We start from the raw sequence: 27,124 nt of genomic DNA, 5'->3' as shown, positions 1-27,124 counted from the left end.
GGGCCGGGCTTCCGGGAACTTCGGCTCCGCCAGGGGGCGCGCGCGGGGGGCCGCGCTCTAGGCCGCAGCGCGCCTCGCTCCTCTCTATGGTGTCCCGGGCGCGGCGGGAACGGAGGCGCGCTCCCGAGAGGGGGCGGGGCCGCGCCGGGGGCGGGGCCGCGCCGGGGGCGGGAGCGACCGGGTCCGGTCAGCGGGGGATAGGTGGGGGGGCCGACTTCCTGGGGCCGCCTGTGAGGATGTCGCGACCGACCCCCAGTGCCCCTCTGCCCAGGAGACGCCACTGCGGCCGATCCCGGAGCCCGCCTGCCTGAGGCGTCCGCGGCCCGGATCCGGCCCCTCCCCTCCCCTCCCCTCTCAGGTGCGGGCCGGGCGGGCAGCCGCGGCAGGTGAGGAGGCGACGGCGCTGGGATCCGCGGGGCGCCCGGCCTGGGGTGGGGTACGGGAGCAGGACAGAAGGTACGCCTCGGCCTCCGGTCCCGCCCGGCTGTGGTCTGGGGGCGCCTCCTCTGTGCAGGGCGCGGCCTGGGACGCTCCGTGGGATGGCGAAAGCCCCTTTCTCCCTGGAATACTCCGCATTCAGGGCAGCCCACACCTGTCCCATTAAAAGTGCCCTCAGAGATTCCACCTTGGGGGCAGTAACAGGAGATGTGTGTCCTTAAAGGTCTCCAGTCGCCTTACAAACCGGCAGTTCCTCTTGACTTGTCTGGGAAAGATGCCTCTTTGTATGACAGGGGAAACTGAGGCCAGTCTGCGACGGCCTGCTTGCCCCTCAATGAACTAGCCCACCCCTGCTTCCTAGTGGAGGAGCCTTGCGGGCTGGCTGGCAGAGCAGAGGCGGCTGGAGTTTGGGGGTTTGATGGAGAAGTCTCTTAGAAGTTGCCCTTGTTCATTTGAGGTGTTGCGTGTGAGCCAGGTCGCCACTGAGCGGCAGTGACTACGACGGAGCGGAAAGTGGGGCCTCCCTTAAACTGGCTGCCCACGAAACGTTTGAGCCGGCGTGGGGAAGTGTGGCTAGACCGGGAGCCGAGAGCCTCCGGCAGTGTCTGTTTACTCAGAGCTTGATTTCAGGCTGGTGCGAGCAACAGCATATTTTCTCCTTTTTGTTGGTTTGTCATTTGTTCTGGAGGAAAAAACTGCTTGTCCAGGAAGAGTGTATCATTCCTCGCCCAGTGTACCATAAGGAAAGATTATTGTTAGCTTGGAAATAGGATTTTTCCCACAACAGTCACTTTGCTCTCTGGTTAAAGGTCAGAGTGACATGATGAACAAACATCCCAGGTGTGTGTGGCCTTCTAAGAAAGCAGTAATTTCCTTATGCATCCCTTTTTACAGGTGGTTTGGAGGACAGCAGAGAGACTTGCCATCACCACTGTTACTACAACCTTATGGTCCACCTTGTGACAGTCGGTTTACTGAAAAGCTGTCTTTTATCTAGGGATGGGAGTAAGCTGGGGACATGGTGCTGGGCTGAGCTGGTAGAGTAAGTTCTCGAGTTGGGAGGTGGCAGTGATATTTCCCTTCTGTTCAGGAGATTTCAAGTTTGACAACTTCTTTCTCCTCTTCTATGATTTCTTTCTCTTTCACATTCAAGGAAATAGACGATAGCAAATGTTTCTGAGACTTCATTGCATATTTCCTATTTCTGGATGTCAGAGTTCGATTCATAAATTACAGTTTATTCAGAGGTGTTAGTTTCATAATGTAGGGGATATTGTGCAGATTGATGTGGCAGGGCTAACTAATAAAAGCTTGCTTGCATTTGTAGAAAAATGTCAATGTAATCTAGGACGCACATTTTAATGTCTACGTCTAATAACAAAGACCAGCCTACTAAAAACTTTCATATTGATCAGGTAGACATCTGTTATCCTGACTGTTTACATTGGGATTTGAGGGTTGTAAAGTTAAAATAATACAAAAAAAAGAGAGAGCTGTTCTCAGAAAGCTTAGAAATTAATGTTTTCACACTTTCTCAACGGTGAAGCCAGTTAACTTAACTTTGCTTGGTACCGTGTAATAGGAATGCCTCTTTAAGTGTTCTTAAAATGGCAATGGAAAGGGCGTTTTCAGTGACGAGCTTTTTAAAAAAATAAACAGCACCAATAACAAGAAAAAGACACTGTTTCTTTCCTCATTATACCTGCAGTGTGATGTTCAGTATAGTCACAGGCATCTGTATGAGGGTCATGCCTAGGACTCCTGAAAACACCTGCATAAACCTAAGGGGCTTTAGGGGGGCTGCTTTCACCTTGATTTTTATTCTTATAATAAATAACCACACCCGTTGCCGTCCAGCTGATTCCGACTCACAGCAACCCTATGGGACAGAGCAGAACTGCCCCGTAGGATTCCCAAGGAGTGGTTGGTGGATTCGAACTGCCGGCCTTTTGGTTAACAGCCAAGCTCTTAACCTAATGATGCTATTGTTTTAATGATATATTAGAGACTTTTATATCATATGTGTACTGACTATAGTGTTCATGCTTTGGGAAGAAAGATATAACTTTTGCACCTTGGAATCTAATAACCCCAGCAATACAGAGCTAAGATATAATTTAGAATTTAATGAAAAACATAGTTTACCTTGCTGTAGATGAAGTCTCAAGGGAGGAGCTGCTTTGTTACTATTTTTGATAATGGTTACTGGTTATTGGTAATGGTTATTTATGTTTATATCAGAAAGATTTTGGCAATTAAAAGGACCATCTATTCATATACAAACACACAGACTCCTATTTCTTTAATAGGGAATTGGCCTGGTTACTGTTTTCTTTGTGACTATGTTACTTGGGGTTTTAAAATACTAAAACTAGTTCAGTTCTTAATGGGATATCGTATTATATCTCACATGAAAGCCATCTCAGATAGGTAGGAATTGGCCTCGTATATTTTAAAGACCTCAGTTCTCCCTGTTTCCAGAATTTAATAGTTGCTGGTGGTGCAGTGGTTAAGAGCTCAGCTGCTAACCAAAAGGTCTGCAGTTCGAATCTACCAGTTGCTCTTTGGAAACCCTGTGGGGCAGTTCCACTCTGTCCTAGGGTCCCTATGAATTGGAATCGACTCAACAGCTATGGGTTTTTTTTTTTTTTTTTTTTATGGTCAGGATGGAGCCCTAGTGGTGAAACGGTTAAGCAGGCTTGGCTGCTAACGGAAAGGTCAGCTGCTTTGCTGGAGAAAAGGCCTGGTCATCTGCTTCTGTGAAGATTACAGCCTAGGAAACCCTATAGGGCAGTTCCACTCTGTCACATGGGGTCACTATGAGTCGGAACCTACAGGACAGCACACAACAGCAAACAACATGGTCAGGACAGTGGTTATAGCCAATCCTGTTATGCCAATCTTAGTTTAAGTCCATTATCCTTTATCCTTCTCTTCATTAAGACTGCCATAAAGTTCCTTCGTAGCTTTCTCTTATTCAGATTGAATATTCCACATTTTTGATGCATTTGGGCCGTTAACATTGTGATTGAGATCTAAAAAGGAATCCTATTGTGTGTTTTTAAACATTTTCCTTTTTCAAAGCAAGAGTAAAATCTGCATTTTTTTCTGCAGGGAAAACCAGCTCTTTGATACTAAAGCAAAAGCTGGTTTTTCCAGCTTTCTACCAATACAGCATTTTCCTTAACCCTTCCTTCCTTTCTGGTTTTGCCAGTACAGTGACTGGTAGTGATTGATGCCCCATGGGTCATCTGAAAAGCCTTCTGAATCATCAGAGGAAGGTCATATTGTATTCTGTGCAGCCTTAGTCTTTTTTAGTGTATTTTAGTGCAAGGAGTTCCCCAAGGCCAGCCACTCCTTGAACATCAGCACCAGGCAGTTTGCAACTGAGTCATGGAGGCATTCTTTAAAAATACGTATTTCCCAACCCCCCCTCCTGGAGATGTTGACTGAATGGAGAAGTGATAACTGGGAACCTACATTTTAAAAACCGCCCTGGCACCTGTCCTCCCCAGTAATTGATATGCAGCCAGATTTGGGAACCAATGTTCTATTGTGTTGAAATCCTTTATAAATCGGTAGTCCCGCTAACAGCATCATTATGTTATCCGGATGTTCGATTAGCTAGAATAGCCCATTTCCTAGTCATAAGGAATAACAAAGAGCTTTTATAAGTTTTATGCAAATTACAGGGATGCCTCTGCTGTATTACCTGTCAGGAGTCATGAGGGGGGGCTTTTGGTGAGAGTAGCTTCCTTTGTCTCATGACTGATAATGTGGAAACAGCTGGAGGTCTGAATAGGCAGTCGAATCTAGTTATGATCAGTGTCGATGGGAGAAAAGCCCGGGAATTCTCTGCATGTAGGATTTCAAAATAAGCAAAGGTGTTTCATTTCTACATAGCTGAGGCCTTTATTGACAATCATGGGGTGCTTAGTAATGAAATTTAGTCACAGGTCCTAGTTAAAACAGAATTGGGCACTAGATCTGCTGGTTAGGGAATTAAGCTTGGGTAAAACCTAATAGTTTAGGAGATAGACCAACCTGGTTTTAAATTCCCACCCCTCCACTTCCTGGCTGTGCTACCTTGGGTAAGTTATGTCTCATTGTCTTCAACTGCAAGATGAAAATGGTAGGATTGTTGTGTGGATTAAAAGGGAGAAAATGTACATGCGAAGTTTAAAGGAGAAAATACATTCCTCAGACACGTAGGCAACTCGATCAATGTTCTCTTCTCCCCCTTTGTCATAGCATTTTTATTCTGTACTTAAGACGTCTTGTCTTTCTGAATCCAGTCTTCTGTCTTTTTCCAGGAATACCTACTGAGCCACCTGTTTTAGAAAATGTATGAAAGAGTGAGGACTAATATTAAGAACTAGCGAATATGGGTAAGAAGAATGAGTCCAGTAGGACAATTAGCGACACTTGAAAATTTTTTTAGAATGAGCGGCGTGTTGGCATGTTTTAGAGTTGCTTTCTGCAGAAATAAATTAATGACATTATCCATATTCTGCTGTAGGTAGTTGGATGGTAGCCGGGGAGCTCAGATGAGGCTGTGAGGCTGGCCCCATTAGGTAGCACCTGACATCTATTTCTTTCTTCATTTTCCTTTCTCCCTTGTTTCTTCCCTTTTGATCCCCTTTATTTCTCTCCCTCCTCCTGTTCCCTCTTTCAAGCTGCCCTCCCTTCGGACTTGCCAATCAGGCAACAATAATCACAGCCCAGGCCCCTGGAATCCAGGCTAAAAGAGGTTGCTGGTTGCTAACACCTGTCTCCCAGCTAAGTGAATAGGCCCCTTTGTGGCAGGCTGTTAAAGCGCTGATTGGTACAATACTGGCTTAAAGGGCCTATTAATGATAAAACAGCATATATAAATCACAGAGTGATTTAAAGCTATTTTAGAGGTTAGTTTCTTATATACTTATTTTTTTATATTGAGTTACGGTGTTTGTTGAATTTTTACATCTAAGGCATGAATATGTTTATTGCCTAAGCAGACTGATTTCGTCATATTGATTGGGAATCATTTATATTCTAAAGAAGTTTCAACCCTTAAGGGCCTTTGCATTGTTCAGCAAATGTCTAACTGGTGTGTAATACAATTCAAGTTTTGTTCACTGAGCTGCTGACATAATTAGTTTAATTTCTGCTCTTAATATATTTCTCTTGGCAGCTGGGAAATTAAAATACTACATGTTGAATAAAACTGCTTTTTTGAGGGGTGGTTTTACTGTCAGTTGAATGGACTTAGGCCCCAGGGTACATTTTTTTTTAATGTCTTATTCAACTTTCCTGTAATAGCCTCTTGCTCTCTATAGAATTAATGTATTAAGGCACATAATTGGCTATTTAAGCATTCAGAAGAGACAATGTTTGGCCTTTACCCCGTGATTATATTTTTTTCTTACATCTCTTTTGAGGAAATGTGTGTAATTTTTGGAAACTCCTAAGTATATTACAGTTACCCGAGCTTGTGAACTTTTGCAAAGACTACAGAATGGAATGGTTTTCTCTGATAAGCCGTATTATTTAATTCCCTCACCAAAGAGCTGCTCTGTTCTTTTTAGATCATAGTGTTTGCAGACCTGATGTGAAAGTGGAAAGGCTATGATGCCTGGTAAATCCTCTTCACAATTTTTCTATCACATGTTTCATAGAAAAGGCTTTCGTCTTCGGGAGCAGAAGTTGCTCTCGAGGAGACTTTACATTTAATTACTCTAATCCGCACTTAATTCCCTACAGGATTCCTGGAGAGATTCTCACCAGGCTGCTGCTTTCATGGAGTGGTGACTTACGCAGGTTTTTACCTCTGTTAAGGATGCTAACTTTTTTTTTTTTTTTTAATGGAAAGTGACCTTGGTCTGGTAATTTCTCCATTGTCCTCTCATAAGAAGATACGGCAAAACCTTTTTGCTATCTCAGCAGCCTTTTTCAATGGCTGTCATCCATGTGCTGAATTTGAGCATTTTTGATTTTGTTGAGTTAGTGTGTTAGAGTTTTTAAAGCTGCCCCTCTCCAGTGTTAGAGGTTAAACCTACATGTCTTAGTTTAATGTTCACTTGGTTTTTCAAGAATTGCATATAAAGATGTGGTTTCGTTATCTCTAGGTTGTGGAGCCATCAGGGCTCTCTGGGACAGCTGTTTCCACCAGGCTAATCCTAAGAGCAGAAGCAGCCTACCTCACTCTGAACGATTTGGAGCTGGTCTGACTTGTTGAAACATTTTAAGCACTGGGTAGTCTTTAAAGAAATGCTGTCTAGTCATCCTGAAACTTACAGGAAGTTAGCCAAGTGGAGGCTCTGCCAGCCTCTGAGTAGTTAGCTGCATTTTGTTAGCAATCAGCACCATTGTTTATATGCAATCGCTGGATTAAGTTAAAAGATTTGAAAGAGAAAAAAACAGCTTTTGTTAAGTAAATGGAGCTTCCTTCTCTCACACCCCACCCTCTTCTTGTTTTACTGTTTTTCATTTGCTTTGGAAAATCTTTCTTTGTAACCTTTTCAGCCTTAGTAATGATGTGTTTACAGAGTTAGTGCCTCAGGAATCAATATACTGTGTCCTAAACTAGGAAAGCATGTTGTCCCACCAGCATTTTCTGTGAATCTTCCAGCGTTTTTTTACTTTTATAATGATTAAGATGTCTGCTTGAGAAAAAATAAAGCCTGGTCCTCTGGCGACTTCCACCCTTTTCCTAGGTCTTGAATCGGTGGGTGCAGAGCCAATTGCAGTTAGGTTGGATTAAACCCCTTCTTAACCGTGCTAAATTATTACTTTACATGTTTTGCGCGGAAGTACATTAACCAGAGTATAAGTCTTTATTCGAAAATGCTGGGCAAAAAGAACGTTCTCATTTGGGGGAGGAGGGCAGAATGTTTTCCAGGGCTTTAGCAGGAGGAGGTCAGCTGAAATCTGTTCAGCTAGTTTGGGGCATACTTGATTTTGATTAAGGATGGTTCTCAGAAGAGGTTGGAATCGTTCTTGCCGATTAGCCGCCATTTTTTAGCAATAATAATTTTTTTAGCAAAAATAATTTGTTTTGTTGTTGTTGAGAATATACCCAGCAAGACATACACCAATTCAACAATTTTACGTGTACAATTCAGTGACCTTGATTACATTCTTCAGAGTTGTGCAACCATTCTTACCCTCCTTTTCTGAGTTGTTCCTCTCTATTAACATAAACTCACTGCCCCCTAAGGCTCCTATGTAATCTTTGGAGTTAGTGTTGTCAATTTGATCCTATGTTAAAGTATTAAAGAAAAAAAACATTGCCGTTGAGTTGAGATTCTGATTCATAGCGACCCTATAGGACAGAGTAGAACGGCCCCCATGGGGTTTTCAAGGAGCAGCTGGTGGATTCGAATCCGCCAACCTTTTGGATAACAGTCAAGATCTTCATCACTGTGCCAACAGGGCTCCTAATCTCAAAAGAAGATCTTTAAAAGACCATAATGCTCAAGGCATTTTATGCTCGAGGAGATGGGGAGTGTTAGCTGCCAGGACGAGGACTTCCCCAGCCCACAGTGGAAAATTCGTAGTCTCTTCAGGTTCTTTCACATTTGGAACCGACTCCACGGCACCTAACAATGACATTTCTACCTTTTGGGCATGACTAGATTTAGGTGCCATTCTTGTTCATTTTATCATATACTGATGGAAGAGAGCATAGTCATTACATGTCAGAGGTGAAGTATACCTTAGCCGATGTTTGCTCCCGCGGCGGTAAGGAGAAGGGTGTCAGAATATCCCCAGAGAGGCTGACAAATACAACTCCACATTTTCTACTACCTTGGCCATATGGTTGAACCAAGAATCCCAGGTGCCTGAATCGCCTCCTCCACTCCCAAAGATCTAGTTCAGCCTGTCTGCACTGTTGACGCAGTTGAAGGCCGACAGGAAGAGTGACAGTGAATCAACCTATTAATGGGTGACATACAAATGATAGTTCTGTAGCTTCATCTCCAGATGAATCTTCATCAGATTCCCAAATTTCACTTGTTGTTATTAGTTGCGTTAGGTCGAGTCTGGCTGATGGTGACCCCATGTGTGCAGGGTAGAAGCTGCTCCACAGGGTTTTCAAGGCTGTGACCTTTCGACTAGTGGTCAAGCGCTTAACCTTTTGCATCACCCAGGGACTGCTTAAATCGCACTATCTGATCAGAGTTTTTATACAGCACATCAACATGTCTCTTGTACTACCAAAACCAGTATTAAAAATGAAAATATGTTGACAATGATATCTAATTTGGTTTTTATTTGACATACACATTATCCACACCTGCACTGTTAATTGTGGAATGCTGCCAAAAAGCAGCCTGAGATCTCCCTGTCTCATCTCTCATCTTTTTTAGAAACAACACAAACATAAAAATAAGCCACTAGTTTTGTTTAGGAGGAATTGCTACAAAATACAGGAGTTCTGAATATCATGTTAAGAAAACAGTTTTTGCTTTGATACCAAAGTGTGTAGTTAAATGTTTATGTGTGTTTTAATTTACAGTTGATCCTCCAACCATGCATTACTTTTTAAAACGAGAAACAGTTGAAATTTGCTATTGTATATTATAAAAGTGTATTAAAATGTACTTTCTGTAAGTTTTAATATGCTGATTTTAAAATATGTTTTACTTAGAATAACTTCTTTATCAGGGATCACATGAAAATTGTGATTTCTAAAAGCATCATTAGGAAGGTTATACATTGTGCAGTTGTTCGTGTATTTTAGTGTGTATTGTACAGATTTCTGGTTTCCAGCCCAGATCTCTCAAAATGTTTGAGAGTGTGGCCTGGTGTTCTAATGTAGTTTATCTGCAGTCCACTCTTAGTTGAGAAATGCTGGTGTTAATTTATTGCCTTTATTTTGGAGAGGAGGAACTTAAAGTGCAGAGCAGACTCAGACTCAGTCTTCAGAGTCTCCAGCTAGATTAGTTGTTTTGTGCAGACCAGAAATGAAGTGTAAAACCAAAAAACCTGTTGCCATCAAGTCGATTCTGACTCATAGCGACCCTGTAGGACAGTAGAACTGCGCTGTAGGGTTTCCAAGGCTGTAAATCTTTAAGGAAGCAGACTGCCACATCTTTCTCCCATGGAGCGGCTGGTGGGTTTGAACTGCCAGCCTTTTGGTTAGCAGCCAAGCACTTAACACTGTGCCACTAGGGCTCATGAAATGAAGTTAAAAAAGCTGTTTCCTAATTTATGCTCATTTCATGAGATTACACCAGGATGTCACCTTTTTGGTTTCTCTAACCCTTTGCCATTGAGGCAACCCCATGTGTTAGAGTAGAACTTCTCTTCGTAGGGTTTTCAGTGGCTCTAATCTTTATGAATTAAATTGCCAGAGGTGCTACTGGGTGAATTCTAACCGCCAACTTTTGGTTAGTTGTTGTTCGTTGCCATCAAGTTGATTCCGACTCACAGCGACCCTGCGTGTGCAAAGTAGAACTGCTCTGTAGCGTTTTCAAGGCTGTGACCTTTTGGAGGCAGATCGCCAGGGCTGTCTTCAGAGATGACTCTGGGTGTGTTCAAATCACCCACCTTTCTGCTAGTACCTGTTTGCACCACCTAGGGACCTTTTGGTTTCTGTAATTGCCTTCAAATAAAAAGCTACAGAATAGTGAGGGAAAGGGTACCCTGATCATACAGAACAATTAATGACTCAGTTGGCACTTAATAGCATGAGAAGTTAGTGCTTTTCAAACTGTGTGTAGTGAAGGACCAGCTTTGTAAAGTTATTTTTCCAATCTGTTGCCAACTAATATTTTTGTAAAGTACAAGAGAAATGAATTACCAGAAAAATTATATACTCGGATGTCACAGCAATGTCAAAGTGATAGTCTGTGTTTATCTTGACGTGAAACTTGAGTTTCTAAGATGGCCACAGAACAGCTTAAAACTATGCTATTCAAAGTGGTTCTGTGTACATCTTTGGAACTCAGAATCAGGCACGTCATTATTTTCTTCCTTATGACAACTGAAGCAACCAACTGCGAACTCCCATTCCTGCTTTGGGAGAGAAGTCCAATGGCTTAGTGAATTGCCAGGTCAGAACCACAGTTTTAGTACTTGGGGATGAGGTGAGGAAACAATGAGAAAACCAGACCCCGTGCCACTGAGTCGATGCCAACTCATAGAGACCCTGTAGAACAGAGTAGAACTGCCCATAGGGTTTCCAAGGAGCCGCTGGTGGATTCAGACTCCGGACCTTTCAGTTAGCATTAGAGATCTTAACCACTGTGCCACCAGGGCGCCAGGTGAGGGACACTTATCTTTAATGTATTTAAGAGTAAATTGATAAGAACATACATTTGGTGCCTGTACTGGGTGGGCTATTTACCTCTTTTGACTATCACTAGAAAGGAGTTTCAAACTTCTCGGCCGGTAAGTCTACTCACAGGTAATAAAGATATTCAGAGGTGGGAAAGAATAAAATTGGGGGTGTACATTTTCTTTAAAGTACTTCAGTTTGTTTGCTTTTATAAGTAGGCTGGCAGGACGTGTTATTAGTTTGTGTTTGTGTGGCTGTAATGTCACAATGGGTGTTGATTTGGAGCAGAGGGGGAAATCTCTCCATACATGCCTTATGTCCCGGGCTAATTGCTTAGTTGGATGAAATGTCAAACTTGATAGATTATTGGAGCTGTTATTTTGGTGGTTAAACAATAATGAAACTGTTTGGATGTTTGCAGGGAACACTGCTGCCTGTGTCTGGACTTTGCACTGGAGAAGGTTTCGATTGTTCCGAAGCAATACTAGTCAGAAAATGCAGCTTCTGTGGCTCCTAGCACAGCTGTCTAAATTTCCAGCTATCTTGGGGCCTTTGGACAAGCATTGCTTAACACTTTTGGAAACAATTTATGTTTCTGATTCAGAATTGTCTTTGGTTGTTCCCTCCATAGTTGGGAAACCTAGAAACTGGAGAAAGATACTGCATGTGTCTAGGTTATTCAAGTCAAGCGTTGTTAAGCATCTCTAGAACAAACGCCATCTTTTTAACTAAGCAGGAAGGATAATGGGACTGTCATGGCCCCCCTAGGCTTTTCTTTCTGAGTTAATGACTATTCAGTAGGCCAGCATGCTGTCAGGCTGTGTGGCAGCTGACTGAGGGTTTTGGGTATTATAACCTTGATTAGGAAAGGGGGGTGGAGAACATGAGCGAGGGTGCAGATGTGTTTGAAAGTCTCTGCCTGCTCTGTGAAGTCTTGGAGGATTTTCACTGTAAACATTTCCTTTGGTGAAGGATGTTATAAAACTGTCTTATAGAACAGTCCCCGTCCTTTCCTGTTGAAATCCCATGTTGGGCCACAGGAGCATGGGAAGAAGTAGGCATGCTCAGTGGGATTTATTTTTATCATTTTATTGTGTAAGGTGATGCTTTTTCTGAATGAAATTGTATGTGTTCTTTGGCTGGAGCCTAGGGGAAGGCATTCTTGTCTAAATGTATATGAAAATTCTGTCTAAAAGTATGTGAAAATTCTGTGTAAGATTGATCAGAAAGCTGACATTTATTTTGCTCTGTGATATTTCTCTTTGTGCCATATTTTACCTTTATAGAAATAACCTAAGTTATACTGTGCTTCGGCAGTTCAAATCTGCCAGGTGCTCCTTGGAAACTATGGGGCAGTTCTACTCTGTTCTATAGGGTGGCTATGAGTCGGCATCGACTCGATGGCAGTGGGTTTTTATACTGTGCTTACTGTATGCCAGGGACATTACTATATTAAGTCACCTAATCCTCACAACAACCCTAAGAGTTGTAAGTACTATTATTACCTATGGTCTGTAGATCCAAAAACGCTGGTGTAAAGAAGTTAAAGAACGGGTCTAAGGCTACACAGGACTTGAACCCAAGTAGCCTGGCTGTGGAGTTCTTGGGTGGTGCGAATGGTTAACAGGCTTGGCTGTGGTTCAGATTCACACAGAGATGCCTGGGAAGAAAGCCCTGGCAATCTACTTCTGAAAAAATCAGCCATTGAAGATCCTATGTAGCACAGCTCTACTCTGACACACGTGGGGTTGCCATGAGTTGGAATCGATTTGACAGCAACTGATAACGAGCTGGTAGTTCTGGTTGTAAAGGCTGGGCTCTCAGCTGCTCTACAGTTGCCTCACACTCTTATCAGTTCATCTATTACGATTACCTTTCAGAGTGGGTCTTTAGAAATGGGTTCCATTTCGTATGATGTGACCTTAAAGTCATCCTTTTATACTTGGGCCTCCTGCGTGGAATGTGATTAAAAAATGATATTAGCAGTGCTTGTTATAGTACATAGTTTTAGTTCTGTTAGCACTGAAGGATTGTTTTGTAGTTTATTCATAGTTCTAAAATTGTACCTGTATTTAATATATAAGCCAAAAGAAAAAACCTGTTGCTGCTGAGTTGACTGACTCATCATGATCCAGATATAAGCCAAACCAAACAAAAAACAAAAAACCTATTGTCGTCAAGTTGATTCTAACTCATAGTGACCCTACAGACAGAGTAGAACTGCCCCATAGGGTTTCCAAGGAGCACCTGGTGGATTCAAACTGCTGACCTTTTGATTACCAGCTATAGCTCTTGACCATGACACAACCAGGGTTTCCGTATATAAGCCTAAAAAAACCAAACCAAACCCGTTGTCATCGAGTCGATTCTGATTCATAGCAACCCTGTAGGACAGAGTAGAACTGCCCCATAGAGTTTCCAAGGAGCGCCTGGTGGATTCGAACTGCTGACCTTTTGGGTTAGCAGCTGAGCTCTTAACTACTACGCCACCAGGGTTCACCTGGGGAATCCATAAGAATCGCCTAGGGATCTTGTTAAAAATATAGATTTTGATTCATTATATCTGGGGGTAGAAAGTCAGATTCTCAGCAGGGGATTGAACTGAAGCAAACCAGTTTGAAGCCCTACTCTGGAGGTACCTCAGATAAAAGTACCAGGAGGGACAGGATACAAGTAATGCCTCCAGTGTATTTCAAGTGATTGGGCCAGCAAATAACCCATGCCTGGTAGGGACTACAATATAGTATGAAATGTGCTTTATTTTTAAAATTCTTTTCACCTTCCTTAGTTCCCCACAGTGGCTGAACAGTTTACTGAATAATTGCATATATATATATTTAACTTTTTGCAATTACATATTCACAGGAAGTTACAAAAATTGTACAGAGAGTTCCCAAGTTATCCATTTATTCCCAATTGTTACTTCTTACTTAACTACAACAGTATCAAAACCAGGGAATTGACTTTGGTGCCTTATGTATGTGTACTTCTGTTGTTTCATCACAGGTAGATTTGTGTAACCACCACCACAACCTGGGTGAAAAACTACTCAGTCATCACAAACATCTCCCTCGTACTCCTTTATTGTCACATCCACCATCCTGAGCCCCTGGCAGCCACTAATCTATTCTCTAGCTTTGTATTTTGTCATTAGGAAAATGTTATATAAATGGAGTCATAATAGTATGTAACCTTTCTGAGAAGAGCATTTTTCATTGAGCATGATGCCCTCGAGATTCGTTGAAGTTGTTGTGTGTGTGAATAGTTCATTCCTTTCTTTGAGCTGAGTGGTATGCTATGGTATGGATGTACCACAGTTTAGCCATTCAACCTACTGAGAGACACTTTGGTGGTTTTTGGTTTGGGGCTATTACAAATGAAGCCGTTAGGCTTCTGTGTGAACATAAATTTTAATTTCTCTGGGATAAATACCTAGGAATGCAGTTGCTGGGTCTTACAGTGAGTGTATCTTTAGTTTTCTTACGGTTTTCCAGAATGGATGTACTGTTTTACAGTCCCGCCAGCAATATATCTACAGTTTGTCCACATTGTCACCAGACTTTGGTATTCTCACTGTTTTTTTTTTTTTTTTTAGCTGTTTTAATAGGTGGCACTTTTGGTTTTTAAATTCATCAGATTACTTAGTAAAACCGATTTGACTTTAGCAAAGAAAACAGATTTTTGAATTGTGTTTATAGCTCTCCTGTGTGACTCTGCCTCAGTACTGTGTTGCAGTGCTTTGTTGACTTCCTTTTTAAACCCACTGCCATGGTTTCCTTAAGGGCAAGGGACCAAGACTGAATTAATTCGTCCATTCACCCAGCAGGATCTAGCATAGCATTGCCAATGACGGTGATAAATGAACAAGCAACCCTATGGCAAAACTGAATTTCATGTTAAATCTTTAGAAACTTGGATCTGTGAATATAGCCTTAAATATGCTAACCCTGTTTAGGTTCAGAATAGCCCTAAACATTTGTTCAGATTGTTCTGTTTGACTTTATTTGTCAAGTGGTCTTAGTTACTTTCTTTCCCATAATATTGATGAGCGTAAACCGTGCTCATTTTAAAATATGAAAATGGTACAGCAGTGTACATACAAAGCAGAAGGAAAAGGCCCAACCCTACCAGAACTAATTACTGGTAAATGGTTCTAGACTTTTTACTCTACAGTCACGCACTGCTTAATGTCCGTTAGGGCACCGTCAGACTGCATATATGTCCGTAGTCCATGGTCCCAACCTCCATAAAGCCTATTAAAAAATTCGAGGTACATATAATGGTTCGTAATAACAAACGGGCACTACTTTGTGATGCATGTTCAAACATTATTATGTTAAAGATGTTTTAGTGTATCTGGAAGTGTTTAATGTTTTCTGTGCGTGGAAAATTACCCTATATACTAAGACAGACATTTGACTGACTGACCTCAGATGCAAACTATACCTAACTATTGCAGTTCACTTACAGATTCGAATTAAAGACAGATTTAGGCGTGTAACTTGTTTGTAATCCAGGGACTGCCTGTATATAACATGGTGTTCACACAACGTTCAAATCACATAATGTCCTGTTTCACAGAACGTGTTGTGGATGTTAAGTGGCACAGGACTGTATCTGTGTCCTAAGATACGTATCTCCCACTCTGTGCGTATGCATGTATGTGTATATGTGTTTTTTACCTGCAGTCCTGCAGTGCTTTACCTCTGGATAACGTACTATCATGGGTATTTTCCCTATTTTTTTAAATAAAGCATTTAATGCCTGAGACAGAGCTTTAGGTTCCTTTCTCTAACCCTTGTTCGATCTGTTATAAAAGGGTGAGAGAGATACTCTTGAGAGACGGAAACAAAATATCGTTTTGTTTGTTGTTACATAGGTTTGGGTTGAAATAAGGTTGTAGCTTTATTTGCAAGTACATCAGTGGAATTCCAGATGTTACGATGTTTCTCTCCACTTTATTATAAATAACGCAAGTCTGAATGTAGGATGTGGTCTCTTGCAGAACCTTGTGGGAAGCAAGAACTGTGAGCACAATAACCGTTAGAGAATATACAGTCCTTTGGGTATTCGTGTACTCCTCAGCTGCTCAGTCAGATGGAGTATTTTCTTAAGTGCTCCTGAAGGGCACAGTTCAGTCTTTATTTTGAAATCTCTCCTTCTGTCTCCTCTCCCTCTTCATTACTTTAATTACCTTGATGGGACATTCAAGCTGTGTAGTCTTATCCTTTTATTTTCATAGCATACAGAAGCCAGTTTGAGGATTAACTGTAGGTGAACAAGTAATCTTATCTACTTGGCTAGAAATCACCCCTCAAGATGAAACAAATGTCGACAAAGGCACCCTAGACTTGGAGAGTAGAACAAAGGTAACTTAATCTTCTGGCATTTTTAGTGGAAACCAGGGCGAAAATTTAGGAAGTTTGATTTCTTAGAGGCAGGGCTGTGTGTGTGAGGGAGAGAGAATGTGTGAGTCTGTGTGTATGTATTTGGGGAGGAGAAGCACCCAGAGGTATACAGTAAAGAGAATTATGAATTCAGGAAATCTTCAAAGCTGAATCACAGGTCTTTGTTCTGAGAGGGCAGTTACTGGGGCAAGGTGAGTACTAGAACATGAGGTTGCTAGTCACTTCATTATGAAGCTATCGGAGTTGTTCAGGGGATGGGGTCTGATGACAAGGGCCTTTCCCTGCCTTTCTGTATGTATTAGCAGCTTAGGAAGAAACTAAGAAATAGCTTTGTATGGAAAATAACACCCATCAAATGATTCTAAGATTTCCATTGTGAGGTTTGTGAAATGAGCTACGCAAGATGGCAATTTGGTCACGTCACTGACTTCCTTCCTCCCCGTCCTGTCATCAGGTCCTCAGACTGTGTCTTGTCAGCTTTGGATTCTTCCTTTTCCTGCACGCATGCTACGTTTTCAATCACCAAAATTTAGGATCCTAGTATTTAATTGTGCCCGAGGTAGGCAGTTGCTAGGCTCTTGATATTGGATACCTTTCTGCAATACGAAGTATTACACCATAGCGGGTAATGAAGTGCCCACAATTACGTTATAGAACAGATTCCAGTAGCTGTACCAGCGGGGACAGACTCGGTTCATGTGCCCTCGTGCAGCTCGGGGGTCGTTTTGCAGCAAGGTGCTGTGAAGCGGGTTGAACCTCATACAGTGCCAGTTCTTACATCTGAACATGAAAGTGGCTTGTTAAAGATTAAAGGGATTGCATGGTCCTTCTGGCCCCAAGATGCAATGATCCCCGCCATGGCGACAGCCTTTGTCTCCCAGGAGAGGCCATTTTATACAGCAGGTCTGTGCCTCCAAACATTACAGTAAGCCTGCGTTGGCTGATGCTGTGGCGATAAGTTGGCATTTGGGCACTCTCAAGACATTTGAGCTATATAGCGTCCCAGGGTTTGAATTTCTGGGCAAAACTGCCTCATCAGTAAGTCAAAAGCCTCTATTCTCAGCCTGTGCCTTTGGGGGAGGTTTTCTCCTTTATTTTATTTGACTATTCTGTTGAGTCAAGTGAACTTTAATTTTCACAGCCATAAAAATTCTATTAAGCTCCTTGTACTGCATTCCAGGTGTGAAAATGTCTGGGTATAACAGGACTGTGAGTGGCAGTTGAAATCCTTAACGGTAGTTAGGATAATTGTCTCTGGAGCCTTGAGGAACACATTGGTGCGACCAGCAGAGTAAATACTCAATCAGTTGTTGTATTCTTTGTGGTTCTTGTGGTGAGGGGACTGATGCCTGGGACCTGCTCAGCGTAACTGTTTGGCTTGGTGGCCTTTAAGAAAAAAATCTTCATTTTTCTCTGAATAGTCTTCTTTCTCTTAGAAGATGGTCCAAGGCCCATCTACATCAGAATTACTTGGGAGGGGGGATGCTTGGTAAAAATTCAAAATCTGAGGGGTCTCCCTCCGCTTTTCTTAATTCATTCAGAATGTCTGAAGGATTGGGATGGGAAATGATCATTTTCAGTAAGTACACTAGAGTTGATTCTTGAGTGTCCTAAAATTTACTTCATTTTTCTTGCTTAATTTCTGTGATTTATTAGATGATAGATGTTTGGCTGGCACTCCTAGTATCTTTTTTTTTTTTTTTTTTAAGTACTCTAGTTAAAAAACAAAAACTAAAAAATATTGTAAGATACCGGAACACCAAAGATTAGAGTGGGGGAATGTACCTAATTATCAACAAGGTGAGACAGCCACCAGCTGTTGGAAATTTGGATTTGGGTCTATCAGTCGGTGTCTTCTGAGTCAGAAAAAGATTGTGGACATAAATAAGATTAATTTTGTTAAAAAGAAGAAATGTACAGTATTGTTTTGGATGTAGAGATTGAGAAAGTGGATAAAAAGAAGGTATTGGGAAGAAAGAGTATGAAGGGGAAAAGATTCAAGTAGTTTATAAATGATAAGAAATGTAAAACTTTAACTGAAATTTAAGTTACTAGTAATAATTGAATCTATGCTAGTTTTAAAAATACTTCAAATACTGATAAAGCTAAAAATATCTACTTGACTCTCCCCCTATCCCACTATATATCCTCCTAGATCTTTCTGTATGTATTTGGTTGTTTTCTATGGATTTGGAAGCAAGACTACAGGATCCTGAGAAATTAATATTTTTCTTTTTCTTTTGACACCTGCTTATGTTGACAGTGTTGGTTTTATTGCAGGAAAAAATGTATTTATAAATGGCATTGCATATTTCTGTTCAAGTAAAACTAGGGGTGTGGGTGGGTGCACATAATTTATTATTGTTAGGTGCCTTTCAGTCAATTTTGGGGCTCACAGTGACCTCATGTGACAAGAGTAGAACTGCCCCATAAGGTTTTCTAGGCTGTAATCTTTATAGGAGCAGGTTGCCAGGTCTTTTTCTCGTGGAGCTCCTGGGTGGGTTTGAACCAACAACCTTTGGTTAGTAGCCGAGTGCTTAACCATTGCACCAGCAGGGCTACTTAAATAATTTATACACACACACACATATACTTACATACGTATACAGGCAGTCCCCTGATTATGAACGAGGTCTGTTCCTGTGTTTTTAAGTCGAATTTGTAGGTAAGTTGGAACAGGTGCATACAGTTCTTATACGGCTTTACTTTGTTGTTGCTGCTGTTGTTAGGTGTCGTCAGGCAGTTCCGGCCCATGGTGACCCTGTGTACCACAGAATGAAACACTGCCCAGTCCTGTGCCATGCTCACAATCCTTATGCTTGAGCCTACTGTTGCAGCCACTGAATCAATCCATCTCATTGAGGGTCTTCCTCTTTTTCCACTGACCCGATACTTTACCAAGTAGCCTTCCTTTAGCACAAGAAAAGGCTCGAATGATTTAGAAGCTACTCCTGCAGCAAGTGAAGGTGATTGTGATGAAGAATTTTTTGTGAGTAGGGGTTGGTTCAGTGTTTTAAAGTGAGGGCGAATTTACATAACATTAAAGGGCAAGTGTGAGTTGTCCCTCAGTCAGACTTTCATAACCAGGGACTGCCAGAATATGTGTGTGTGTACATACACGTACCATCCATGGAAAATTAAAGCTATAAATAGCTTTGGGGTAGTAAATTACCACTCTGAATTTTTAAATGATGTATTGAAAAAACTTACTCGCAAAGCCACAATTTATTTTTCTTATTTCTTAGTAGTCTTATATGCTCATAATTTTCATAAAACCTCAAGTGTCTGAAGCCATCAGTTGAAATTTAGCATCTTTTATAAGCTCTAACTGTGTAATCCCTAGCTTTTCCAGTGTGAAAGAATTTTGGCGTATGGCGCCATTTTGGGGAAACTCATGGAAACTTTATCAGAATCCCAAACAGGGAAATAAGAAGCTGCGATAGCACCCATTACCCACTAATTGGTGTCTACCTTAGCAGAATTATGGAGTTTTGATGCTTCTGGCCCTCACGTTGCTTTTCACATAATTCACATTTACTTCCAGGTATTGCACTATCTGGATTTTCTTCTTTATTTAAAGTTTACTGATATAGAGTGGAGTGCTGGTGGCACAGTGGTTAAGAGTTTGGCTGCTAACCGAAAGGTTGGCAGTTTGAATCTACCAGCTGCTCCTTGGAAACCCTATGAGGCAGTTCCACTTTGTCTTATAGGGTTGCTATGAGTTGCAATCAACTTGCTGGCAACAGGTTTTTTTTTTTTTTTTTTAATGTAGAGTGGGTCGGAAGCTTTTCTAACAATACTGTTTTTTCCAGAAGCCTTTCCATTTTGTCTGTACTGTACTTTGAGAGTTGATCCATATTAGAATGTTTGTCACCTATCATCAGCTACAGAAATATATATTTTTTAAGTGTGGTCCATGAGATAATGATTGTCAACTGCTGTAAAGATGCTTTTATCATGTAAAAAGGACTAATTAACACATAAACTGTAGGGAGACTTCTTTAAACGGCCATTTCCTAAAACGGAAAACACTGAAAGGAAATGAAAAAGGGAACAGTTTAAAAAACCTCATAAAAACTCACTGTGACTATCCTACTGGAATAATGTGATCAAGGAGAAATAAGTGAGTTGGGTAAATAATTCTTATTAAAAAATTAGCCCTTTGCAGAGGAACGGAATTAAGTAGCGTAGTTTTTTTTTAAAAGTCAAATTCTGACTAACTGTGTGTACATTTTAATGCACCTAACATTTATTGAGGAAACCCCGGTGGCATAGTGGTTAAGTGCTATGGCTGCTAACCAAAAGGTCGGCAGTTCGAATCTGCCAGGCGCTCCTTGGAAACTCTATAGGGCAGTTCTACTCTGTCTGTAGGGTCGCTATGAGTCGGAACCGTTTCGATGGCAGTGGGTTTAACATTTATTGAATGACTAGCCTGCTTGGCAGGTACATCCGGAGTTCTTGCCAGGTGAGACTTACCTTGAAGGATGGACGTGGCTAGGTGTGGCAGCCTCATATGGCCCATACTAAGGAATAGCTCATGACCGTGGGGAACCATCACATATTTTGAACAGGAGATGGTAGGACCTAATAGGAACTTTAGTTTCTTTTCTGTCAAATGAAAGCAAAAGACTTGATTTTTTGTTTTCTTCGTATAGCACCAGTGCCAATTCTAGCCTGCCAGGGCAGATTCAATAATAATTAATAGCTGTTGATGAAACAGTCATTCTAGAATTGATTTTTTTTAACAAGCTGGTCAATAAATGAGGATCAACATAAATGTAAGGTTTTCTTTTTTTAAAAAAGATCAAGTGTTAGTACCATTTTCACAGCATCCATATATTCCTTATGCATCCAGTGGGTGTGTTGGTGGGTAATTTAGCTATAGCATAGAGAATGTGGCAGCTGATTGAAAACACAAAACTCCAGTACTTCTGCCTTAATAAGATAACTTGGGTTGTCTAAGGAAATAGGGAGGTCAAAGGAGGTTGGAAGAACTCTGAGCTTGGTTAGAGCTGACAAAAATTCACCCTAAAGATGTGACCAGCTACCAATGAATATGCAAGTTCCCCGAGTCCATTGACCCAGATGTTCTAATTTGTAAATGCAAAGTGACTTCTTTATCTGTCTCCTGGGGAAGTCTTCCGATTGGTGACCCTGCTACTTTCAGTAATCTTGCTGTCCTGAGCCCTGTGCTGTTCTCAGATGAAATTTCAGAAACTGGCTGCTGGTGCTTTCCAGGTAAGAGCTCTAGAGGCAGCCAAGTAACTAGCAGTAGGGGAGTGAGGTTTACCTGCCCCGGTAATCAGCACTCGATTTAGGAGAAATCAGTGGGACGCCTCTTTTCTTGGTTGCAGTTGATTACGGTTGGCCGAGCTGTTTGGGAAATAGTTTTGCCTAGCATGAGTCAGCACTGCGCTGGGTAAACTGCCTGCTCTGTTGCAATCTTGCTTACCAAAGATACATCCCCAGGCGGCACCATTCACTCTGCCTGAAAGCCGCTGCTGTTGGTTCCTGAGATGATCTCATCTGAACATGACTCCAGCTACCTCAGCGGCAGGAACTGAGGCAGCTTGCGTTCTGCCCTGGCAATGTTTTGTTGTTTAATTGTGCTTTAGGTAAAAGTTTACAGAGCTGATTTAGTTTCTCATTCAAAAATTTATACACAAATTGTTTGGTGACTTTGGTTGTAATCCCTGCAATGTCTCAGCACTCTTCCCCTTTTCACCCCGGGTTATGTGTTCCCATTCGTTTCCTGTCCTTCCCTGCCGTCTCATCTTTGCTTTTGGGCAAGTGTTGACCATTTGGTCTTGTACCTTTGATTGAACTAAGAACCATGTTTCTCGTGTGTGTTATTGTGTAGTCCTGTCTAATCTTTGGCTAAAAGGTGAATTTAGGGAGTGACTTCAGTTCTGAGTTAGAAGGGTGTCTGGGGGCCATATTCTTGGGGGTTCCTCCAGTCTCTGTCAGACAGGTAAGTATGGTCTTTTTTTGTGAATTTGAATTTTGTTCTACATTTTTCTCCCTCTGTATCTGTGACCCTCTGTTGTGATCCCTGTCAGAGAAGTAAGTCAATGGTGGTAGCTGGGCACCATCTTGTTGTACTGGACTCGTCAGCATTTATTGTTTTCTGAATTTTTAATCAGTGCCATTCTTGCAGGGGTGAAATGGTATCTCGTCGTGGTTTTGGTTGCCATCTCTCTAATGGCTAATGATCTCAAGCATCTTTTCATGTATTTGTTGGCTGCCTGAATGTCCTCTTTGGTGAAGTGTCTGTTTAAGTCATTTCCCTATTTTGTGATTGGGTTGTCTTTTTATTGTTGAGTTGTTGAAGTCTTCTGTATATTTTAGAGATTAAACCTTTATCAGATGTGTCATTGCCAAAGATTTTTTCCCAGTCTCTAGGTTCTTTTTTTACTCTTTTGGAAAAGTCTTTTGATGAGCGTAAGTATTTGATTTTAAGGAAGTTCTAGCTATCTAGTTTATCTTCTGGAGTTTGTGCATTTTTAGTTATGCTTGATATTCTATTTATGTCATAAATTAGGGCCCCTAGTGTTGTCCCTATGTTTTCTTTCATAAACTTTTTGGTTTTAGGTTTACATTTATGTCTCTGATCCATTTTGAGTTAGTTTTTGTGTATGGGGTGAAGTAGGGATCCTGTTTCATTTTTCTGCAAGTGGATATCCAGTTTTGTCTGGCAATGTTTTGGAACAGGCAAAATCAAGTAACCCCCAAACTATTTTCTCCTAGTTTTATTAGCTAGACTGAGCTGGGATAAAACCAAAACCAAGGTGCTTAAGGGGAAAAGTTTCTTTTGGGATCTGGGTGTGGCTTTAGACCTAATTAGACCATTTATTATATAAACCTTAGAGAAGTTGAATAAATTAGGGTTATAGTTTCATTCATCTTTTGCTCTTGTATTTTCTGTTCTTTTTATGTCATGTGAGATACAGTTTAGTCAAACCAAACCATTGTTAAAGGGAGAAAGAGGCGAACATATTTCTTATTTGCTTAGTAATTGTGTATCTTTAAATTGTAGAGAACACTGTCTTACCAAGTGAGTTTGTTCCCATATTCCTCTCTGTGGTATTATAAAGAATGTCCCCTCATCCCTGATTCTGTTTAGGCTACTGCCCTATCTCCCTCCTGCTCTTCATCTCTAAACTTCTTAATAGGTATTCCCCTCCCTCAAAGCTATGCTTCTGCTCCTTACAATTACCCTAAATGGTTCATACTCTCTTTCACCGTGGGCCTTCTCTGAAACACCATGTGTCTTTTCTGATACACACTACCCCATCTTAACCTGGCCAACCGGTTTCAGCCTTGAAGTCACTTCTTCCATGAAGCCTCTTCTTATTCATCAAGACTGGGTAAATACTCAGGAGAACCCCATATTTACTCCAGTCATAGGGTATACTGAGAATCTGTGTCTGTTTTGTTAGCTTTGCATCCGTGGTATTTGGCTCATAGTAGGTTCTCAATAAGGGTAAAATACGGAAGACTCTGATCCTTTCTCATCAACCCTTTGTTATTTTGGCATCTGTTCCCGATGCCCTGATCATACTTTCCTGATGATAACCAATAAACTCCTAACTACCAAATTCAGTGCTCCAGTTTCAGTCTCCATTTTAGTAATCTTTTACCCCGGCAACCGTTTTCATTTGGCTTTGAGGCTTTGAAGCCGTTGCCTGAGTTTCTGTTATTTCTTCTCATTCTCTTTTGACTATCCCATAGATGTTGAAATGCTCTAAGGCTTTGCCTTAGATACCTTCTTACTCTTTGCCCAGCCCCTTCCTCTAATGATCTCAAATATGTACATAAATTTGGCTGCCCTCAGTATGTTTTGCTACCCTAATTGTGTCTCCCAAACTTCAGATCCTTATTTCCAAACTGACAAATGTACCAGCGTATTCAAAAGGCATCTTAAATTCGACATTGTACATAGCTGAACTCCTTGTCTTTTTTCCCCAGTGTCTTCTATCTGCTTGTATTGGCTGTATGTTTTAACTGTATTAATTATGTCCACCAAACCTTCATGTTTATTCTTTTTATGCTTCATATCCTCTAAATATGCTAAATCTATGCTTACTAAACCCTGTTGATTATATTAGAGTCATGTTTGGTGTGTGATTTTTCTTCTTCCCCACTGTCATTGCCTTAATTTACCAGGGACCAAAAACGAGACATTTTGTTTAACCAGCCCAGTGGTTTAAAATTTTGCTTTTGATACTTCTAAGGAGGGCCTAAACCTGGTGATCTGCTTCTGTAAAGATACAGTCAAGAAAACCCTATATTACATTTCTACTCTGTCACATGGTGTCACACCTAACAACAACACTCTTCAAAGATACCACCATTCTCCCAGATCTTACACATCAAAAACTTCACACATTTTACCTACCTTGCCTCTAGGAATTTGAGCTTTTAACTCCTGGTTCAGACCCTTATCAAATCATGCTGGACTTTTGCCACTCACCACAGGTCTTTCCCTGCTCCTGTCTTCTCCAAAGTTACATTCCTAAAGGCCAAATCTAATCTTTTCATTCTCAGGCTTCCAGAGTTCTGTTGGTTCCCTGTTTCTTACCTAGCTTGATTTGTGAAGTTCTTCACGATTTGACCCTATCCTACCTAACCAGTCTTACTTCCCTCTCCTCTCCTCCAGCCCTTTCTCCTATCCTCTGCAACCTCACCAAATGTCTTATCTTTCCGTGTCCTTTTAGAACTCTCTGCCTTTTCCTAAGGGCCTCACCTTCTCTGACTGGCAAAGTTCTCATCCTCCAGGAGGCTTAGTTCACTTGTGAAACTTTTCCTGGGAAGCAGATAGTTTTTCTTTCTTTGGGCTTCCTGTAGCACTGTCTGTCTCTTTCACTAGACTTATGAGTTCTTTGGCTGAACCTGGTCCCTGGTCTACAGCCTGGTACTATCAGAGAGAGTGGTTGAAGTTGGTCCCCATGGTCAATTGTCTTTCTTACTCTTTGCAACATTAGAAAATCCTTAAACTCTCTTGTTAGATGGTGTGTTTTTAGTGGGTGCCGATTTTGATGTGTCACCTGAAACCAGTGAAAGTTAATTTGCAGATTTAAAGGGTTTGCTGAATCCTAGTTTCAAAATATCACCTAATATTTTTATAGCACTTTACAGAATTATTTCTCTTGTGTCATTTTACTTGAGAGTGTGTTGACTAGGCTTTATTATCCTTATTTTACCAGTGGTTATTTTTTTTATAAAGGTGGTTGTGACGTTGAAGCATACATTCAGGTAAGACTCAGAAAAGAAACCATGTTCTTACGCTGCATTAAGCAACTGTTATGTCTCTTTGTAGTTATATATGCCCTGTGTGGTTCTACAGAAAACGACCTTTGCTTAGTAGGTAAATGCTAAAGATATTATTGCCTTTGACAAGGCCACTTTATCATCTAGGTAGAATGAGGAGGTACCAGAGCTTAGGGACCTATGGAATGTCATCAAGTATAGTTAGAGACTTTAACTGAAATTAATGGTGTATGCACTCCAACACTTAAGCTTTTCTACCGTGTATCAAATATCTAGGGTTTGTTAACACCTAATATGTACCAAAAAAGAAGAAAACCAAACTCGTTGCCGTTGAGTCCATTACAACTCATAGTGACCTTATAGGACAGAGTAGAACTGCCCCATAGGGTTTCCAAGGAGCACCTGGTGAATTCTAACTGCATACCTTGTGGTTAGCAGCCATAGCTCTGAACCACTATGCCACCAGAGTTTCCCTTACTGTGATAAAACCCCGTTGCCATCCACTGGATTCCTACTTACAGTGACCCTATACGGCAGGGTAGAACTGCCCCCTAGGGTTTCCAAGGAGCACCTGGTGGATTCAAACTGCTGGCCTTTTGGTTAGCAGCCCAACGTTTAACCACTTGGCCACCAGGGTTTCCAAGAGCAGAAGAAGTTTCATAGTAATTCTAGTAAGTGAAACAGTTAAGTTTGTAGAGCACTTCACAACTTTTGGGGTGTGAAAATGTTGAATTTGACTGTAGAAAAATGAATCATAAGGACTAGGAAATACTCTGTTAGATACAGGCATATTACCTCCAATTTTGTTTCTCTGCTGCTTAAGAGAAGATAATTACAGATGACTAAAAGGTTGAAAAGATATATTCTATCATGAAAAGTTTCTGGGTTTTTTCTTTATCATGGAAAGTCAAAAAAAAAAAAAAGGAAAGAAAGAAAATTTTAGTCTGGAGAAGGAAAAGTTAAGGAGTGGCTTGATTACATCTTCAAGTGCAAAAATGTAGTTTTTGCCAGGGGGATTGTCTTCATCCACTTTGGAGAGTTAAAAGGATATGGGAATCAGTTGAAGGAGGAGCAATTTTGGTTCAATAAGAGGAAAAATTTCCTAATCATCAAAGTTGGGAAATATTTGGATGACTTCTAAAGAAAGTGTTGAATATCTGACTGTTTTGGTTATCTAGTACAATGTTACAAACCACCCTAAAAACTTTTAGTGACCTGAAATGGCAGCCATTTTATTGCTCATGATTCTGTGGGTTAGGATCTCAGGGAAGGGGACACATTACTGTGCTCCATGGGATGTTGACTGGGCTGGAGGATCCAAAAAGGCTTCATTCAAATGTCTGGGGCCTTGGTGATAGCTGTTGGCTGGGTCATCTTTATTCTCCTCTATGAGGTTTGTCTCTTTCTTAGTCTCTCATCATTCACTAATTTAGAGTGGGCTTCTTGGTGACTGGCTTCCAAGAGGGTCCTACTGGAAGCTGCATGGTCTCTTAAAGCCTGGGTCTAGAAGTCATATATCCTCATTTTTGCCCACTCTTTGGTCAAAACAAGTCCAACCCAGATATAAGGGAGGGGAGATGGACTCCACCTCTTGATGGGCAGAGTGTCAAAGTCACATTGCAAAAGGGCACGCGGGATGGTTGGAATTATTAAAGCCATTTTTAGAAACAATTTACCACACTGACTTCAGAGATTATTAATGAGAGAATAATCAATACATGTTTATTTAATGGGTAGTTTGGGC

At 41.3% G+C, this 27,124-nt stretch overlaps 1 protein-coding gene across 3 annotated transcripts in view; it reads left to right on the top strand.

Moving 5' to 3' along the window:
• The first annotated feature begins 183 nt into the window (after positions 1 to 183).
• The window catches only part of RFFL (ring finger and FYVE like domain containing E3 ubiquitin protein ligase), a 77,556-nt gene continuing 50,615 nt past the window's right edge, over positions 184 to 27,124 (top strand). Inside the window, exon 1 of one of the 3 annotated variants that reach the window (XM_049858767.1) lies at positions 184 to 386. The gene's annotated coding sequence lies outside the window, so the exon portion shown is untranslated. Of the gene's footprint in view, positions 457 to 17,796; positions 21,349 to 27,124 lie in introns of those variants that run through there. The other 2 variants (XM_049858768.1, XM_049858770.1) reach the window with 2 other exon arrangements.

The sequence above is a fragment of the Elephas maximus genome, chromosome 19, assembly GCF_024166365.1.
Source record: "Elephas maximus indicus isolate mEleMax1 chromosome 19, mEleMax1 primary haplotype, whole genome shotgun sequence".
NCBI lineage: Eukaryota > Metazoa > Chordata > Mammalia > Proboscidea > Elephantidae > Elephas > Elephas maximus.
This window is presented reverse-complemented; position numbering and strand designations above follow the sequence as displayed.